General features: G+C 43.3%; 1 protein-coding gene across 6 annotated transcripts in view; it reads right to left on the bottom strand.

Moving 5' to 3' along the window:
• GARRE1 (granule associated Rac and RHOG effector 1) overlaps positions 1-18,540 on the bottom strand; it is an 82,079-nt gene extending 63,539 nt beyond the window's left edge. For 3 of the 6 annotated variants that reach the window (XM_069540229.1, XM_060000158.1, XM_069540230.1), the window contains exon 1: positions 18,498-18,540. The gene's annotated coding sequence lies outside the window, so the exon portion shown is untranslated. Of the gene's footprint in view, positions 1-14; positions 69-11,763; positions 11,800-17,585; positions 18,391-18,497 lie in introns of those variants that run through there. The other 3 variants (XM_060000157.1, XM_060000159.1, XM_060000160.1) reach the window with 3 other exon arrangements.
• Positions 18,541-19,774: the final 1,234 nt, after the last annotated feature.

A 19,774-nucleotide genomic window follows, 5' to 3' on the forward strand; every position in this document is an offset into this window, starting at 1 on the left:
GCTCTGCCACTTACCAGCTATGTGACTTGGGCAAGTTCTTTAACCTCTGTGTGCCTCAGTTTCATCGTCTGTAAAATAGGGATAGTAACAGTAACTACTGTTATTGAGTTAAATGAGTTTATACATACAAAGCATGTAGAATAATGTCTGGCACATATTAAGCACTACTTGTTTGATGATCTTATTATTATTATCATTCCAGTAAGTGAAAGTAACCAGGCCTTATTATCTTGCTTGTCTGGAAAAAAGTTACTGACAAACAAGAAAGGTCTTGTAAAGTCACCCAATCCCTAAACTGAGTAGAAATCTACGTATTCTAGGGTGGGTGGCATCACATGTTTCAGTGATGTGATAGTTATTATTTGTGAACACAGAGAACAATTTTAAATCCATTTCAGTCATTAAGCCAATAGAGAAAAAGAAGTGAAAAGCAGTCCTGTTGTCAGAAATGGTATGGCACAAAGTAGCTTCATTTCAAGATGACAGGCTAAATAAACAGGCACATATACTTACCTCCCCACCTTCCTCAAATTCCAAAGACAACAAAAAGATATTCACAAGGGAATCACAACATAACGGTAATTAAAATGGCCGAGAGACATAGTCGATTTGAATGCTGGCCACTTTCTAGAAGACAGAAAGGAAGTGGAGGAAATTGTATGACAAGATAGACCAGAGCAGAGCTAGACACTTCTCAGAACATGTAAAGCCAAAGGCGGGCAGAGAAGCAGAGCCCTTTTCCTGGAGGAGCTGGATAAATGCCCAGCTTTGAGTCAGCAGGTACAGTCAGGAGTGGGAAATAGGTTCATCTACCTGATCTCCTCCATACTTCTCACCCCTGGTCACTGAATCAGCCAACTCCTATTAAGGCAAGAGGACTGTTGGAAAAACAGGAACCTCTTGTCAATAACCTATATAATCAACCTGGTTCTTCATCGATAAGCATCACCAGATAGTGAAAGAAGAGGACATAAAGGAAAACTAAGATGAAAAGCAGATCAGACTCCAGGAGAAACATATATTTTAGGTCCCAGAAAAACTGGTATCTAAAGAAATTCTAACTGGTATCCTCAGAGAGAGATGAGAAGATAATGCAACCTTAAAACAAAAGCAAGCGAAACATAAATGAAGCAGAAATCAAGGAAGAACTCTTGGAAATAAGAAAGATGATTGCCAAGATGAAAAACAAGGGAATAAATAAAATAGGAGTGGAGTAGCATGTAGGGGATACACACACACACACCCCCCACACTTGCTTATATTTTTTTAAAATAAGCAATGGAAGAATAAACCAAAAACCAATAAAAATGTTTACCTATGAGGTACAGAGAAGAACAAAGGCAAGGAAGGAAGCCATACTTCTCTCAGTATAACTGGCTTTTTATATAGTTTTATCTTTAGAACCATGTAAATATATTATATAATTATAAAACAAAAGTAAATAAAAAATAAAACAATCCTAAAAATAAAAAAGACAAGTGAACCTAAACTATTTATCAAATTGGTGGCATAACCACACAGAGAAGGATTTTTCAAGTTAAAACAGGGTCTTGACTGTACCTCTCTGGTGTTACTGTCAATAAAGGAGAAGAGACACAAATATAAAGTCAAAGAAATAAAAATCCTGTAATCCTTCTATTGAATTTGAATCATGAGTTATCCTTTTCTTTCTAAAAAGTACACATTTACTTTACTGAAAAGATCTAAATTCACATCCCATTTGCAATTAATGCCCTTAATACTATTTCCTCCCACCAAATAGGATGAGAATTCCTTATAGAAATGGCTGATTCTAGATATGGGGTCAAAAACAAAAAGATAAGCCCAGGAATTCTTATCAGGCCAGAAATAAGGGAACCCATCTAATACTACCCAGCCCATGTCACAGGACCCAGGGTAAACCTGAAGAATAAGTTCTTATATTAATGGCCAATAATGGTAGAATTTCAGAATCAAAAGAATAACTCTTCTGGAGCAAAATTCATTAAGTATATAAAAATTAATGAGTTCGGACTTGGCAATGATTTCTTGCATATGATACCAAAAGCAAAGGCAATAAAAGAAAAAACAGACAAATTTTACTTCATCAAAATTAAAACTTCTGTACATCAAAGGACACAACTGATAGAGTGAAAAGACAACCAAAGAATGGGAGAAAATATCTGTAAGCCATATATCTGAAAAGGAATTAATATCCAGAATATATAAAGAACTCATATAACTCAAAAACATATAACCAAACAATCCAATTATCAAATGGGCAAAGGACTTGAATAGACATTTGTCCAAAGAAATAGACTAATGGCCAACAAACACATGAAAGAATGCTCAACATCACCAACCATTAGGGAAATGCAAAGCAAAACCACAATGAGATACCACTTCATATGCATATATGACTATTATAAAAAGAAAAAACCAACACACAGAAAACAACATGTTGGCAACGATGTGGAGAAACTGAAACCCTGTTCATTGCTGGTGGAAATGTAAAATGGTATGGTCACTATGGAAAACAGCATGGCAGTTCCTCAAAAAATTAAACATATAGTTAATTACCATATGATCCAGCAATTCCACTCCTGGGTATATACACAAAAGAACTGAAAGCAGGGACTCAAACAGATATTTGTACACCTATGTTCATAGCAGCATTATTCATAATACCAAGAAGGCTGAAACAAGCCAAATATCCAACAATGGATGAATGGATAAACAAAATGTGGTATAACCACATAATGGAATATTATCCAGCCTTAAAAGGACGGAAATTCTGATATATGCTTCAATATAAATGAAACTATATTTATCCATGTGGCAAGTGACCTCTCTACTTGTCAGGCCATAGATCTGCAGAAACCTGGCAGTGGTTGCAATATCTGTGGCCTTAAGACAGGTGCTGTGGGGAAGAAGGTGGAGACCATGGTCTCTACTTCCAAAGTCACAGCTAAATAACAGGATCATCAAGCACCCTGTCTCTTAAGCTCAGGCCTGATATGGGTGAAGAGTGCTGGTTATTTTTCTGGGGAGCCTGTCCTTTATCTTTTACCTTCTGTTTACAGCATCTTTCAACACACACACACACACACACACACACACACGCACACACGCTTTTCTCTCATTTCTCTAGTCAAATATGTTCATCTGTTCTTTCACAGTGTCAGGTTTTACAAGTTAATGTACCTTGCCCAAACTGATGATCAAATATAGTTGAACCCTTTGAAGAAGATATACAAATGGACAATAAGCACATGAAAAGATGCTCAACATCATTAGCTATCAGGGAAATGCAAATCAAAGCCATGAGATACCACTTCACAACTACTAGGATGACTATAATAAAAAGACAGACAATAGGGTTTCCCTGGTGGCACAGTGGTTGGGAGTCCACCTGCCAATGCAGGGGACATGGGTTTATGCCCCGGTCCGGGAAGATCCCACATGCCGCAGAGCTGCTGGGCCTGTGAGCCACGGCCGCTGAGCATGCGCGTCCGGAGCCTGTGTTCCGCAACGGGAGAGGCCACAGCAGTGAGAGGCCCGCGTACCGAAAAAAAAAAAAACAGACAGACAATAACAAATGTTGGCAAGAATGTGGAGAAATTAGAATCTGTGGGAATGTAAAAGGGTGCAAATACTTTGGAAAACAGTCTGGCAGTACCTCAAAAGGTTAAATGTAGGGCTTCCCTGGTGGCACAGTGGTTAAAAATCTGCCTGCCCACGCAGGGGACACGGGTTCGAGCCCTGCTCCGGGAAGATCCCACATGCCGCAGAGCAACTAAGCCCCTGCACCACAACTACTGAGCCTGCGCTCTAGAGCCCGCGAGCCACAACTACTGAAGCGCGCACGCCTAGAGCCCATGCTCCACAGCAAGAGTAGCTACCACTCTCCACAACTAGAGAAAGCCCGCGCGCAGCAACAAAGACCCAACGCAGTCAAAAATAAAAAAATAAAATTAATTTTTAAAAAGGTTAAATGTAGAATTACCATATGACCAAACGATTCCACAACTATGTATATATCCAAGAAAAATAAAAGACATGTCTACACAAAAACCTGTGCATGAAAGTCCAGAGCAATACTATTCATAATAGTAAAAAAGTGGAGGGCTTCCCTGGTGGCGCAGTGGTTGAGAGTCTGCCTGCCGATGCAGGGGACACGGGTTCGTGCCCCGGTCCAGGAAGATCCCACATGCCGAGAAGCGGCTAGGCCCGTGAGCCATGGCCGCTGAGCCTGCGCGTCCGGAGCCTGTGCTCCGCAACGGGAGAGGCCACAACAGTGAGAGGCCCGCGTATCGCAAAAAAAAAAAAAAAAAAAAAAAAAAAGTGGAAACAACCCAAACGTCTAACAACTTAGTGGTATAGCCATACAATGGAATAATATTCTTCAATTATAAATGGAATGAAGTACGGGAATTCCCTGGTGGTCCAGTGGTTAGAACTCGGCACTTTCACTGCCAGGGCCTGGATTCAATACCTGGTTGGGTAACTAAGATCCTACAAGCTGTGCTGCAGGGCCAAAACAATGGATGAAGTACTGATACACACAACAACACGGATGAGCCTTGAAAACAACATTATGCCAAGTGAAAGAAGCCAGACACAGGGCTTCCCTGGTGGTGCAGTGGCTGAGAGTCCGCCTGCCGATGCAGGGGACACGGGTTCGTGCCCTGGTCCGGGAAGATCCCACGTGCCACGGAGCGGCTAGGCCCATGAGCCATGGCCGCTGAGCCTGCGCGTCCGGAGCCCTGTGCTCCGCAACGGGAGAGGCCACAACAGTGAGAGGCCCGCATACTGCAAAAAAAAAAAAAAAGAAGCCAGACACAAAGTTCACGTATTGTATGATCCCATTAACATGCAATGTCCAGAATAGGCAAATCCACTGAAACAGAAAAATTAATGGTTGCCTATGGCTGGGGCAAATGGGAAGAATGAGGAATGACTGCTAATGGGTACAGGGTTTCTTTTTGGAGTGATGAAAATGTTCTGAAATTCTGGTGGTAGTTACATAACTCTACGAATACATTAAAAATCACTGAATTATACACTTTAAATAGGTGAACTGTATGGTGTGTGACTTACATTTTAATAAAGCTGTTATTTAAAAAATAAAGGTGAACCACTCCATAAACAACTTCTTCAGAGCAAAAAAATACAGAAAATTCTCTGTCCTCTCTAGACAACAACAATGTAAATCTAAATACCCACCCTTAATAATCTGGGGACACTACAGGAAATTAGGGAGGTTAGTAAAGTTATTGCCCATGAAGTTCAAAGCCCAACCACTTCCATGGTGCTTTTTCGGTCAGTTCAGAATGACACAAGCCATATTTAGAAATGCACTCCAAAAAAATGCTTTGAAGATTTTTATTCTCAACATTCACAAGTTTAAAGTATCTATCCAGACAAGAGAAAATGTCTGATTCAGTTCTTAGTTCTCTCTCTCATTAGGGCTCTACTTTTTTGGCTCCCCTTGTGTTACCACATTAAAAAGAGTGATATGAAAAGATGCTAGTTCTCCTTCCTTTCTTCCTGTCCCTCTGGCCGTTCTTAGTTGTCTCTTTGAGCCACTCCCCATCTGACAGACCCGAAGTGCTGTGGTTCCTCAGAGCTCTATGCTGTGCCCTGTTTCTAAGATCAACATATTCTCACTGGGATGATCCCCAAATCCATCTCTCTAGCCCAGATCTTTCTCTTGTACTCCAGATCCCAAATATTCAACTACCTAATGGACAGGTCCCCAAATCAAATGTCCAAAACCAACTCTCCCCAGTCTTTCCATATTCCTTCCCTGTCTTGGTGAATGGCATCACCATTAACCTACCTGAACAAGCCAGACACCTGGAGTTATCCTCTACTCCTTACTCTTCTTTATATCCAATTAATCATTTAGTCATATCCTTTCTGCCTCCTTAACATCTTGCAAGTCTTTTTCCTTCTATTTTCACTGCCAATCCGAAGTTCAAACCTTCTTTACCTCCTGTCTGAATTACAGAAGAGCCTCCTGAGTTATCTTCTTTTTTTTTTTTTTTTTTTTTTTTGGTACGCGGGCCTCCCACTGCTGCTGTGGCCTCTCTCGTTGCGGAGCACAGGCTCGGGACGCGCAGGCTCAGCGGCCATGGCTCACGGGCCCAGCCGCTCCGCGGCATGTGGGATCTTCCCGGACCGGGGCACGAACCCGTGTCCCCTGCATCGGCAGGCAGACTCCCAACCACTGCGCCACCAGGGAAGCCCCTGAGTTATCTTCTAAATGCCTGGACTGCTCCTCTCTGGTTGCTGTGTGATTAATCACGCCACTCTCCTGCTTAAAATCGATTATTGCTCTCCATTACCTTCCCAACTTTCTCCCAACTTCCCCCCACCTCCCTCATCCCATTTCTGCCTAGTTCTTGCTTGTGCCATCTTTCTTCTCACCATCTACACATTCAGCTCCCTCTGCATGGAAAGCTCTCCTGGCTTACTCTCACTCCTCCTGGATGTCTAACTGAGATGTCAGCTCCTCTGGGAAGCCACCTTGACAAAGACTGAGGTAGAAGCACCTCTGTGTGCAACCATAACAGCCTGTCTTTAGCCCTATCTTAGCACTGTCTTTGTTGTATTGTAACGTACTGCATCACAACTGCCAGTTTCCCCTGTGCTTCTCTGCCACCTCCAACCACCAAGATCACCGAGCTCATTCAAGATATCAGAGAGTGCCAAGCACAGATGTCTGTTGAATGATTAGTTCATCCTCAGTATTTATTTGATGGTTATTTCTATACAGCATTCACACGGTCAGTCTTGCTATCCACAGAGGCAGTAGCTAAGTGCTAGATAAAAGGTTCTGCTTTGAAAAAAAAAAAAAAAAAAAGCTGATGACATGACATGTTCACGCAAGTACTTCTCAACAAAACTACCATTCATTAAGTGACTACAATGTGTCAAGCATTATACCTGGAGCTTTGGATACATAATCTCATTTAATGCTCACTAGAACTGTAAAATAAAAACAACTGACATTAACTGAACGGGTACTGAGTGCCAGGCACTGTGCTATGCACCTTACATCTGTTACCTAATTTAATGCTCACAAGGATCCTGTGAGGCAGTTAAAGAGCTTGAGTGAGTTCTTCAAGTTCCTGCCACACGGGTAAGGTAGTAGTCCCCAACAGAGCTGGGTTTGGGGCCTGGGAGTCTGCCACTAGCAGCGGAGGTCTCCATCACTGCATTATTCCACCTCCATCAATGATCTAGACCAGGACATTCTGTTTATTACCCTTAGGAGATGGTTTCAAGCTGTAGGATTCTTGGCAGGAATTGGCAGGAAGTTGAGCTGAAGCAATGAAAAGAAAGGAAGGTGGTCTCTCTTTAGGAGATCATAGCCATATGCATTGCTAATGACCCAAATTCACCTCTCCAGTCAAGACCCCTCTCTCCTGGGACTTCAAATGTTAGTCATCCTTCCATTCCCCGGTCTTCCTCCTGCATTTACTGCCTTGGTTAAAGGCACTACCAACCCTGCACCTAAACGTAAGGTATTATCCCAGATGGTCCCTATCCTGTTCCCTTTCCTTACAATCCCTTACATTCAGTCCTGCTAATCCTGTTCACCACAGTTCATGGTTCAATCCTGTTCACCTGGTCTCACCTGGGCTATTGCAACTGCTGCATAAATGTTGGCTATTGTTACTGTTACATCCTAAATGCCTCTTGCTCTCTCCTTTATGCCAGCACTGTTCAGCTTCCAAAGAACTAGCCTTCAGGAGCAAGCATGTAAGGCCAAGAGAGAATATCTTCTATGAAGACCAAAAGCCAAGCTTCCAGATGCTCAGGTCCCAGATCTTTCAATGAAAGCATAATAGATAGACAATAGCAAAATCTAAGTAGCATGCTAAAAATGTATGAGAATGTCAGATACTGGAATAGAAACTAATAAATAGCTCCAATCCCAAGAAACCATTCTATTTTATTCCATTTCACAAAATTAGTAAGTCAGCATTCAATCTTTTAACACAGTGGCTCTCAACAAGTGAAGATGATTACACACACACACACACACACACACACACACACACACACACAGACATCTGCCCAGGGGACATTTAGCAATGTCTGGAAACATTTTTTGGTTGTCACAACTGGGAGGGTGCTAGTGGGTAAGGCCAGGAATGTTGCTAAATATCCTGCAATGCACAGGACAACCCCCCTGTCCACCTAAAGACAAACAATTATCCACCCAAAATGTCGATAGTAGTGCTATTGAGCAACTCTGCTAAACAAGTTCCTTCTATATTCAAGTACCTAATACATAAAAAAGTTACTTCTTTCTGGGAAGATGATACAAACTTTCCCCGTAAGTTAAGCTACAACAGGTCCATTTGAGGTATCACTGGAAAAGAGGCAGGTAAATGCTAAATACCTGGTTGAAAAAACAAATGCCGTGAGTTGGGAGGAAGGCGAGCACCATAGAGGCCGAGGCCTCGTCAAAGACCTCAGAGAGCAGATGGGCTGCTCACTTCACACGCCAAGCCTGCCAGTCCAGGCCCGCCCAAATCCAGAATCACCTCTCCAGCCTTACTTGCAACAGGTCTCTTCAACCCACCTTTTGTTCCTGCCACACTGTCCACCCACAACAGCTACTTCTCCACAGCGCCACTATGTTCTATTGTTACTGCTAGAACAACCTCTCATCTACCTCACAAAAGCTCTGCCCTCCAGCTGAGCGGCACCCAATTCCCCCCAACCCCAGGCTGACAAGGACACGTGGTCATCTCAACCCAATCACCCAATCATAAGAGCATGTTCCTACGATTCCTGAAGAAGGAGGCAGTGCAAAGTCAAAGGTGTAAAATGCTTTGAATGGCTTAGGCCCTAAGGCCTTGTCCTCTGCCACCTAACATCAGAGCTTAGCAGCAGCCAGCCAGGAGCCGCCTCACTTCCTGTAGTTGCTCAGTAAAAATAGGAAGTGGGGGGAGAAATTCACAAAGCAGAAACAAAAGTAATCACTGCCTAGCTTCCTGAACACAAATCACTGAGCAGGGAGGGTATCATTAAAACATCAAAACGGAAAGGGAGGCATGGAGAGCCAAGGCCAGAGGAAAGGAAGTGACACTTCTGGGTCCACCAAGCCCAGACTACTTCTGTGCCCAGGAGACTGCTCCCAAAGAAAACTATGTTCAAAACTGGACACTAGTTTATATAGAAAATTTTCAAGGAACACTAACGCATTTTAATTTAAAGAATCATGCAACAATTCCTGAAACATTAAAGTTCTATCAGAGTAAAAAAAAGTCAATGAAAAAGTTTTAAGGAAGTCAAGATTAAACTACATTTTTCCTAGTCAAGAAGTGGCTACTAAAACTGCTATTAAAACAAAACAAAAGGAAAATTACTAAATAACTGACTGGTTGACAAAATCTGAAGCCCATGCTTTCCTATACTGAGGTATGAAAACTCAAGTAGATAGAAAAAACCCTACTAAATAAAAATTCTATTCATAGAATTCTAAAAAATTCTAATCATAGCTGGAATCTATCATAGTTAAAATAAAGATGCTTCTACACCTGTGCCCACAGGCATGGCTCAACCCTGTAAGTCGTGCCTGAATGCTCCAGGCACCCAGGATGCAGAGGTTAACAGTGCTGACGGTCAAGGAGCTTCTGGTCTAATGGAGGAACCAAGTGCTCCCACGTGGTGACTGACACCTGACTGCCCCTTGTACTGACACTTGCTCTAAAACAATTTATCATCACAAAATATGACACTCCTCTATAAAAACAAAGCAAGTTGTCATCAGCAGATTTGAAGAGCTTTTATATCTGGTAATCTACAAATAACTGATAATTTCAGTTAAGCAGAAGAAATAAATTTTCTAACCACAAAGTCAACAGAGTTGAAATTTAGTTTCAAAATAACACAGGTTAAAAACAAAATAGGCCAGGGAATTCCCTGGCGGTCCAGTGGTTAGGACTCTGTGCTTTCATTGCCAAGGGTGCCGGTTCGATTCCTGGTCAGGGAACTAAGATCCTGCAAGCTGAGCAGTGTGGCCAAAAAAAAAAAAAACCAAAAAAACAAAAACAAAACAAAAAATAACAACAAATTAAATATAAGAACTTTTGAATTTTATTTGAGAAACACTCTAAGCCAAAAAAATATTTGTTAAACAGAAATCTTCAAAAGAAAAGGAAAAAGGGGGGTGGTGGTGGTCAGAGCCTTGCCAAGAAAAGGTTTATCTACAAGCAACTACCATACACCACCAAAAGGTGAACAAAGTTGGCTCCTAAACATCTGAAAAAGTTTACTCAGGTGAAACAAAGTTTACATCTGTAAATTGAAATGGTCTCAGACCAATAAAAATTTGCATATCAGGGCCTTCCCTGGTGGTCCAGTGGTTAAGACTCCTTGCTTCCAATGCAGGGGACGTGGGTTGGATCTCTGATCAGGGAACTAAGACCCCACATGCGAGTGGCACAGCCAAAAATAATAATAATGATAATTTAAAAATTTGCATATCAAAATGCACCCAAGCACTACGAAAACGTTTGTGATAAACTGTGCTGCTGAAGGAAATTCGAGTATAAATCAAGGAGTTAGAATAACTTACTTTAAAGTAAATCATTACTTTAAAGTAAAAATCACAAAACATTAATTTTTCAAATCCAATTTGTTAAAAAAATTTTTTTAATCTACACCTATTAAAAACCTGCAGTTTATTTTTTATTTATTTATTTTTGCAGTTTATTACAGCATGATAAGGCCTTGATCTACTCAGCTCTGTTTAAGCCTAGTTTTAGCTCAATTATCCAAAAAGTTTCCAAACTTGTAAAAAAAGCATACTGAACTAGTGAAAACTAATGTATCCATTAGAAAGTTATTTAAGAACTCAAAGTTGTATAGTGTTACTCATTCTTAACAACTTGCACTGTGGAACCTATCCAAAACTAACCTCAAATGGGGAAAAACAAGTATTTATCAAGAAGCTTATATACAAACAGGTAAATCAAAACATAATATGGAAATTATTTCTCTTACTACAGAGAGGAACTATATAAACTTTAGATAAATACACTTCAGATTCAGGACCATTTCTGAAAATTTAAGGTACCCATGAAAAATTTCATCAGTGGATATTATAGAAGCTCCTTCCTCCAGGCTGGGAACACTGACTCCAATTTTGCACACCCAGCAAGCCTTTCCATCTCTCAAAAAGAACAGCAAATCCGAGTTACAGCTAGGGAGCTCATTCTTCTCCACAAACATTTCAGCAGGTCAAATATTTAGCAATGAGGACATTCAAGGAGCCTCCTGCCCATCTCACCCCTACCTCCCACCGCTTCCTGAGGCAGGGAAGACAGCCCTAGAGAGCAGGCCTGCAGTGGCTCATGTTCCTACCTTGTGGGTAAGATGAAATCTCTCAATGCTGAGAGGTTATGCAGTAGTTATGGGTATGGGTTTGGGAGACAGATTGACCCTAGATATGAAATCCTGCTCTCAGTAACCATCAGTCGAATGAACGGCACTTAATCACTCTATGACCTCAGGCAAGTTACCTGAACTCTTGTGCCTCAGTTTCTTCAGTACTGCGGTGAGGATTAAATCCATAAAGGACAGCACTCAATAAATGGAACTACTGCTCTGAAACAGGCCAGGAACCAGTCAGAAGGCGGCATTTTATCTTTTTTAAAAATTCTTCATTCTGGCCTACTAGCAGTAAAAATACTAACTCCCTCTCCCCACCCCCACCCCAAATACCACACAGTTACAACAACTTTCAAAAATATTTCTTACCTTCTTGCAGCCCTGGCCCCAACTCCCAAAGTCCTGGCAACAAACTAAAAGGAGTGCTGCCCTGTGTTCTCAAGACGGGAAGGAGGTCATGGCTCCTCCCATTTCCCTGCCTACCACTCCCTCTTGCAGCCCCAAACTAGAAAAAGAACACGGACAGTGCTAAGGAATGAATCACCTTGCTTTACAAAGCACATTACAAAGTGACTTAAGGACAAGGACAGGCACGGTACATCCTTTCCTACCTGGAGACCCAGAGACAAGACAGGTCCTTGTGAGCTGGTGAGAGGAACCACTTTCACCTCTCCCTGCCTAGGTTACCAGCCTACAGCACTCAAGTCTGGGAGCCAAGCCAGCCTTCCTCTACCTGTTCTCAGGCACATATATCCCCCTCTGGGACCTGGGAGTAGGGCAGGGGAAGACTCAGGTATTCCCAGGTTCCCCAGTCATACGACCATCTCACTAGCACCTAATCCCAAAATCATTTTCAATAAGAAAATTTGATTTTTTTTAGGTAATATCTAGCTCTAATTCCACACTTAAAAACTTTCACATTATGATTCTTTGCAACTACCAATCTGGAAAAGCACGTATCTGACAGTGGCCTAGACACAGGAATATAGTCAAAATGGCTAAAAAAAAAAAAGCAATACCATCTAGGAATGAACCCAGAAATAGATTCAGTAAATGTAGAGGCCTGCATCCAGGATGCCCACTGGCAGCACTGACTATAAGCACCAACCTGCAAGTAACCCACATGGCCTATATGAAGGGGTTCATTAAAAAAATTACACAAGGGGCTTCCCTGGTGGCGCAGTGGTTGAGAGTCTGCCTGCCGATGCAGGGGACACAGGTTCGTGCCCCGGTCCGGGAAGATCCCACATGCCGCGGAGTGGCTAGGCCCATGAGCCATGGCCGCTGAGCCTGCGCCATCCGGAGCCTATGCTCTGCAATGGGAGAGGCCACAACAGTGAGAGGCCCGCATACGGCAAAAAAAAAACAAAAACAGAAACAAAAACACACACAAAAAAAAGAAAAAAAAATTACACAGGAACATCTCACAATCACTTGAAAGTTCAAGGTAGAGCTAGCACATTTCATCAAGCCTAAACTCTCATCGCTATAAATCCCATCATTTTATATATGCTAAGAAAAACTCTGCCGGCTAACAATGACCTGCCATGGCACGACATATTCCACTTTCAGGCTCCCTCAAGGCGCTTTCCCGTCTCATTTCTCTGCCTCAGTCCATCTGGGACACACATCACACCTGGAACAAGCCTCTTTGCATCCTTTTCTCTCCTTTCACTTTTTCTAGAAGTTACCCATATTTAAGATCCACTGTTTCGATGACACCATCTTAGGCCCCTTTAGTTCCTATGGAGCCTTTCCTGAGCTCCTGCAGCCTCCACTGCCATTACTCATCATTAGCTCTGTGTGTCTTCCCTTTCCAGATGAATTGTAAGCACACAGAGAGATTGGACACATCTTCACATTCACTTTGGTGTAAAACACAGAGCCATAACACTACCACCACCAACAAAAACCCACACCTGCCAGGAACTGTTCTAAGGACTTCACAAATATTAACTCCCTTAAGCCTCACTATAACCCCAGGAGGCAGGTACTGTTACTTCACCCATTTTCAGACAGGGTAAATTGAGGTAAAGAGAGGCTATATGATTTAGAGGTTAGTGACTAGTTAAGTGGTAGAGGCAGGACTTGAGCCCAAGCAGTCTGGATATAGTCCTTGCCCTTAAACTCTATGCTACATTCCGTCTCTAAGTGACTGCTATGTATATAGCAGACATTTAGATTTTAATTCCTATTACTTTTTCATTGAAAATACACATACACAGTGGAAAAAATTCGTATTGTACAAAAGAGTATGCAAGAAAAAGCCAGGTCAGTCTAACAGCCTAGATTTCTGGGGCCTCATCCCAAAAGGCAATCACTCTTTCTTTTCTATCATTTGAGAATTGTTTTTCTGCACTTAGAAACCTATTTCATGTGTATCCCCCCTCTCTTTTTTTTTTACACAAATGGGCACATATACACATTGTCTTGCATCTTGCCTTTTTCATTGAAATGATATTTCTCTGAGTTTGATGCATATCTGCACCTATGCTGCTTTTATTCAGTTGTAAGACACATATTTTCACACTTTAAAGATGATTTCATGAAGTCAGAGAATCTTGGTGGGCTTGGACTTCATCAGGAAACAGAAGTCACAAAAGGCTTTTAAACGTACAGCAGATGTCAAGGGTTAGCCCTGTAGCAATGTGCAGGCTGAATCGAGGAGACATCCAACATGTCATTTCTCTTATAATAGTAAATAGCTACATCAGAGGGTTGTTATGAGGACCAAACAAGGTATTATACACAAAGCACTTCACACCAAACCTGGCTAGCACAGTGAGTCGAAGGGATGAACATAGCACCTGACACACTGTTATGCCCAGTAAGTTAGAGACTGTTATTAATTATATCTTCAAAAGCTGGCCCCACTTTCCAATCTCATTTCCCTCTACTCCCCTATTCATATCTATCCACCCTTCAGCCTAAATCTCCTGCAACTCACATACCTCAAACTTGCTCAGCTCTATACCTTTACAGCCGTCGTGGCCCTGCCTAAAAGTCCTCTCCCCTTCCTGTGGTGCTGGACTCACCAATTCCCACAGTACTCAGCTCAAGCACAGCCTTCACCTGACAGTCTTCCCTAACAACTGCAGCTGGATTCTCTGAACAAGCAGTTTGGGAAGAGCCTATCTGTCATGACTTCCCACCTTCTGGTTCTCAGCTCTGGTTCCCAGTGCACCCAGGAGCAAGTAGGTTCAGGGGGACTGATTCAGGCTATCTAAGCTCAAAAGGTGAATGATGTATTAACCAGAAGGCCAGTCACAAAGTTTATAAATAATGATGAGAGCTAACACCTATTGAGCTCTTACCGGGGGCCAGGCAGCAAAGAGGAAGGTGCTACTATTATCCCCATTCCTCGGATGGGGAACCAGAGAGGTTAGCCAGCAACTCAAGTCCAGGATCTGACCCAGGAGTCTGGATGCAGACCACTCTCGACAGGAAATCTCCATGTGAAACCATGTTCTAATCAAAGGGCATTAGGATCATGGAAGCAAAGCAAAGGAAAGATTCTCTCCACCAGAGGCATCAACAGAGATGCACCCATCTGTCTGGAAGAGCAAAGGCCCAGTGAAGGACTGCACAGAGCTCCTCTGGCCCAGGTCCCCAGAAGGTACTACAGACACATCACCCAATTCTTCTCTTGGACCCACCACCCCAATTTCCATAGACATCATCCCAACCCTCTCCTTCTAGAATCAAAATCTTTCTTCTGAGGATATAAAATTAAGCATCTGGCCACAAACACATTCCAATCATGCCTTCCTAGGGTTATAGCTGGGTCATTTTGGTTGAACTTAAAAGTATTCCCTGAAATTCTCAAAACTACATTTACAAAATGTCTCTTGGCTTGTATCTATTCTACAGATAGCTGATTTGACATTTATTCTGATTTCATTCTCAGATGATCATTGATTCATTCAACAAATACTTAATTGTTCCCCAAACACTGCGTTCTAGGCCCTGGAGATAGCAGCAGTGAACAAGACAGGCAAGATCTCTAAAACCTGTCTCCTGCTTCTAGGCACTTATGATACTTGATGGCAACTGCTTATTTGGTTTTCTTTCCTAGGCTGTGCCTTCCAGCTCTGTATTCCAATCCTCCAGTACAGTAACTGGCCTATACTGTAAATACTGCAGAAATGTGAGATAACTAAATTCATGACTAAATTCATTGGGTCTCATTTTTCTAATCCAGGGTGGGATCAAATTATGTCTGAAGTCCCTCAGAGCAAAGGTACAAGTTTAAATCAAATTGTAGGAATAGAAAGCAAATGGCAATAGAACCCAAATCAAGAAGGAAGAAGAGGGAATTCCCTGGCGGTCCAGTGGTTAAGACTCCTCGCTTCCACTGCAGGGGGCGGGGGTTCAATCCCTGGTTGGGCAACTAAGATCCTGCATGCCGCATGGCACAGCCAAAAAAAAGAAGGAAGAAGAGTTGTGGTAAGTCAGCTGGTAAGAACTTTAGAGTCATGAAGGACAGGCCACCTTGGGAAGCAATGAAGGGCTTCATCACCTGCAGAAAGTATGGCCTCAGAAACATGTCCAGGGGTCAGTTAGAGGAAGAGAAAGAAATTACTTGCATCAAAGTCTGAGCTGGGGTCACCGACTGGAAAGAGGATGAGGGGGTGAAATGGGTCTCTACCTAGAAGTCACATGCTGGACAAGTGGGAAGGAGCATGCATTGGGGGAAAGAGGTAGAGATATTAAGCTGGGCCTTAGAAAATGCTTCCAGGCAGATGTGGGAAGAAGAGAAGCAGCAAAGACAAGTGAAAAAGCACAGTCACAAAGTTAAGCTAATGATCACAATAGCTTAAGTCAAGAAGGCCAACCAAGAGGAGATGCACAACAGCAAGAAAGCGTGGCTCACCATGCCAAATACTTATGGTCAAGGTCAAGGGAAATGAGAAAGCAGCAGCCACTGCATCTATCAATCAGAGGACCCTCAGGAGGACAGTTTCATTATGGATAAAGACATTTGAAGCACAACCCCTGAAACATTCAGGCTCTTGGTGAACTTAGAACTAAGAGAAAATGGCATCCTGCTTTTTCTGTAACTCCAAAAAAGCAATTCCTTATTCAAACCAACATTCTCTCTCCACCTTGGAAGGTCATCATTTTCCACTAAGCAGAAAGTCACAGGAGGGAAAAGGAGAGAGTGGACACTCAACTCATGTGATGCCCCAGTCCACTAACTCTCAGAAACAATCATTTTCCTATAGACTTGTTAGACTCGCTTGACAAAAAGCTGCTGGTGTATTAGGCTTCGGGTTTTCAACAGAATAAACACTTAGTAAAATTTTCAGCAGAATCATGTGCAACTTGTTTAAAAATTTTTAAAGAGGATGCTTAAAACATGTCGTCTTCCAAAAATCCAGAGATAATTTTAGATTGAAAAATCTAGGCTTGCCAAGGGAATCTGAGAACTTTTCTATCTTGGTCTCCAATGCTAACCTACGTATTCGTGTGCAAAAATAGAGGAAGATTAGAATCTCAAATGCCAGACTGAAAAGTTGCCACAACAAACCTGAACTCTTCATATGGAGTTTGTTATCTTGTCAGCAAGATAGCAAATGAAACAGCAATAACTAAACTTTTTTTTTACTTCAAAAGAAAAAAGTCTCAAACATGAAATACATCCTGGACTTGCAAAGGAAAATGATTTTTAAAAAAGATATTGTGAATGGAATTATAAAACAGCATACACAAAATCTAAATATCAAATCTGTAAGTAGTCCTTTACAAACACAAACTTAGAACTTTAGGTCTAGAATATGATAAAACAGCAATTATAGTTTTTTCAGTAAAGTTGGGAAAATTAACCTATTTGGAAAATAACTTCATATCTTCAACCAAAACCAAATTTTAAGTAAATTTAAAACAGCTAAAAGTAAAAATAAAACCATGAAATGAGAAACAAATATGGATGGATGTTATGAATATTGGGATGGAGAATAATTTTTGAAGTGTCAACAAAGGAAAAATAATACTATGTATTTTTTAAATGAATGTTACCTTTGACCTCATTTGTAAATTTAACCCAAAACAACAATCAGACAAATCCCTTTGGCAGAACTGTCTATCTTGTGACGAATTAGAAACAATCTACATGTTAACTTGGTATATGTTGGCTTGGTTAACTTATGATATACAATGGTACATTATGAAGTCCATAGAAGTGATAATACCTGTATTTATTGATATCACCAAAATGTTAGCAATGGCTGTCACTGAGCGGTAGGTTGGTGGATGACTGTCACTTTAAAAAGTATTGTCACAACACTTTTTGTGCTGTCTTGAATGTGAAGAAAGGAGAATGAGTTGCTTTTATAATAGGGGCAAGGAGCGGAAACAAGCTATTTTCAAATTAAACCCCCCCTCCAAGCTGAGTATTTATCTGGCAAAATTTGTGAGGAGAATAAACAAAATTCTTATCATGCCAACCAGGCATGCTTCTTTCCTCGCACCGCGCGGAGCAGGAAGACACACCCCTGACCCTACGTTCGCCCCTCAGCCGTGGGTCCTTCATCCTCAGCCCCGGCCCTCCGGCGGTCCCCGCGGAACCTCCCCTGGCCCGACTGCGCCAGCGGACTCAGCGGGGCCGGAAAATCATGTTCCTCGGGGCCCGGCCCGGCGGGGAAGGTGCGCGCAGCCGACCGGCAGCCGCGGGGCGGCGTGAGGGCCGCGTCCCTAGGCAGTCCCGGTAGACCCCGGGACCCACAGGCCGCCGTCCCTCCGCTAACTGCTCGGCGGGCTTCCGGGAGCGGGTCCCGGCGCCAGCCCGACCTCCCCGGCTCCGGCGGCCCAAGGAGCGTCCCCCGCCCTTCCGCGGGGTCCCCGCCGCGCCCCCGGTCTCAGGCACGAGCCAAGAGGCCCCTCCAGGCTTCCGTCCGGTCAGCCAGCGCTCCCAGAGCCCGGCGTCCTCCACAGCGGACGGGCAAGGGGCGGGAGCCGACGGCCCTGAGCCCTGCGGCCCCAAGCGGAGCGGCGCCCCGCGAGCTCGTCCAGTCGCCAGCCCCGGCCGCGGCCCACCACCCACCCACCACCCCCTGAGCCCGCCCGCCTGCGCCAGGCAGCACTTGCTTGCGCCCGCTCCTCACCTGCGACGCGCTCCGGCCCCCAGCTCACCGCCCGAACCGGCTGTGTACACCGGAAGTGACGTCTCCGGGCAGGCCCCGCCCCCGCCCCAGGCGGACGCCGGGTGGCTGCAGACCAAGCGGCTAGGAGCGGTCCCCAACCATTCCCTGCGCGAGCGGGGCGGGGAGGGCCCTGCGCCCCCTTGCCTAGGGACGGAGGACCTCCAAATGGGACAGCCAGGGCGGGGGTTGAGGACCGGTGGCCAGAGTCCGCAGGGCCACCCTGGTTCTCCACTGTGACTTAGCCTCCGGGCGGGAGGGGTCAGCTGTGTCCTCACAGACTTATTATGAAAATTAATTACTGAAGAATTGAGCACTTACTAGATGCCAGGTCCTCGCAGGAGCTGTAGGAACTGGATAATGCCCTCTCCCTCATACGTTTATTCTCTAGTGATGGAAACAATCATTGTTATAAATGCGCTTGATGGTATAGTGCCAATTGCGACAAGCGGTAGGAGGGGAAAGTGGAAGAGGGAGGGAGAGCGTCCCTTGACCTAGTGAAGGAGGGTTATCAGGGAATTCTTCGCTCAGGAAAAGAGCAGGAGTTGAGGTCCTAAGAGGGAGAGGAGTGGGGAAAAGAAAAAGCTGAAGAAGCAGGGAGGAAAGGACATTATGGCAAAAGTAACAGCAGGTGTCTTTGGTGGCTTTGTGTTCAAGAAACGAAGGTAGTGAGAAAGTCTTACCTGATAGCAAGGGGTGATTTTACCATACTTGTGGGTTTAAAGGGATTACTTGGGCTACATTGTGGAGAAGGACTAGAGAGGAGAGGCAAGAGTGGATGTAGACTTGTATGCCCATGTTCATAGCAGCATTACGCATAAAAGTCAAAAAAGTGGAAGCAACCCAAGTGTCCATCGATATATGAATGGATAAACAAAATGTGGTATATCCATACAAAGGAATATATTCAGCCTTAAAAAGGAAGGGAATTCTGACACATGCTACAAATGGATGAACCGTGAAGACATTACACTAAGTGAAAGAAGCCAGTCACAGAAAGATATATTCTATAATTCCACTTATATGAAGTACCTAGAGTAGTCAAGTTCACAGAGACAAAGTAGAATGGTAGTTTCCAGGGACTGGGAGGAGGGGCGCATGGGGAGTTTGTAATTAATGGGTACAGAATTTTGGGTTGGAAAGATGAAAAAGTTCTGGAGATGGATGTGGTGATGATTGCACAACAATGTGAATGTACTTAATGCCACGAAACTGTACACTTAAAAATGGTTAAAATGGGG

This window comes from Delphinus delphis, chromosome 20 (assembly GCF_949987515.2).
Source record: "Delphinus delphis chromosome 20, mDelDel1.2, whole genome shotgun sequence".
In the NCBI taxonomy this organism is placed as follows: domain Eukaryota; kingdom Metazoa; phylum Chordata; class Mammalia; order Artiodactyla; family Delphinidae; genus Delphinus; species Delphinus delphis.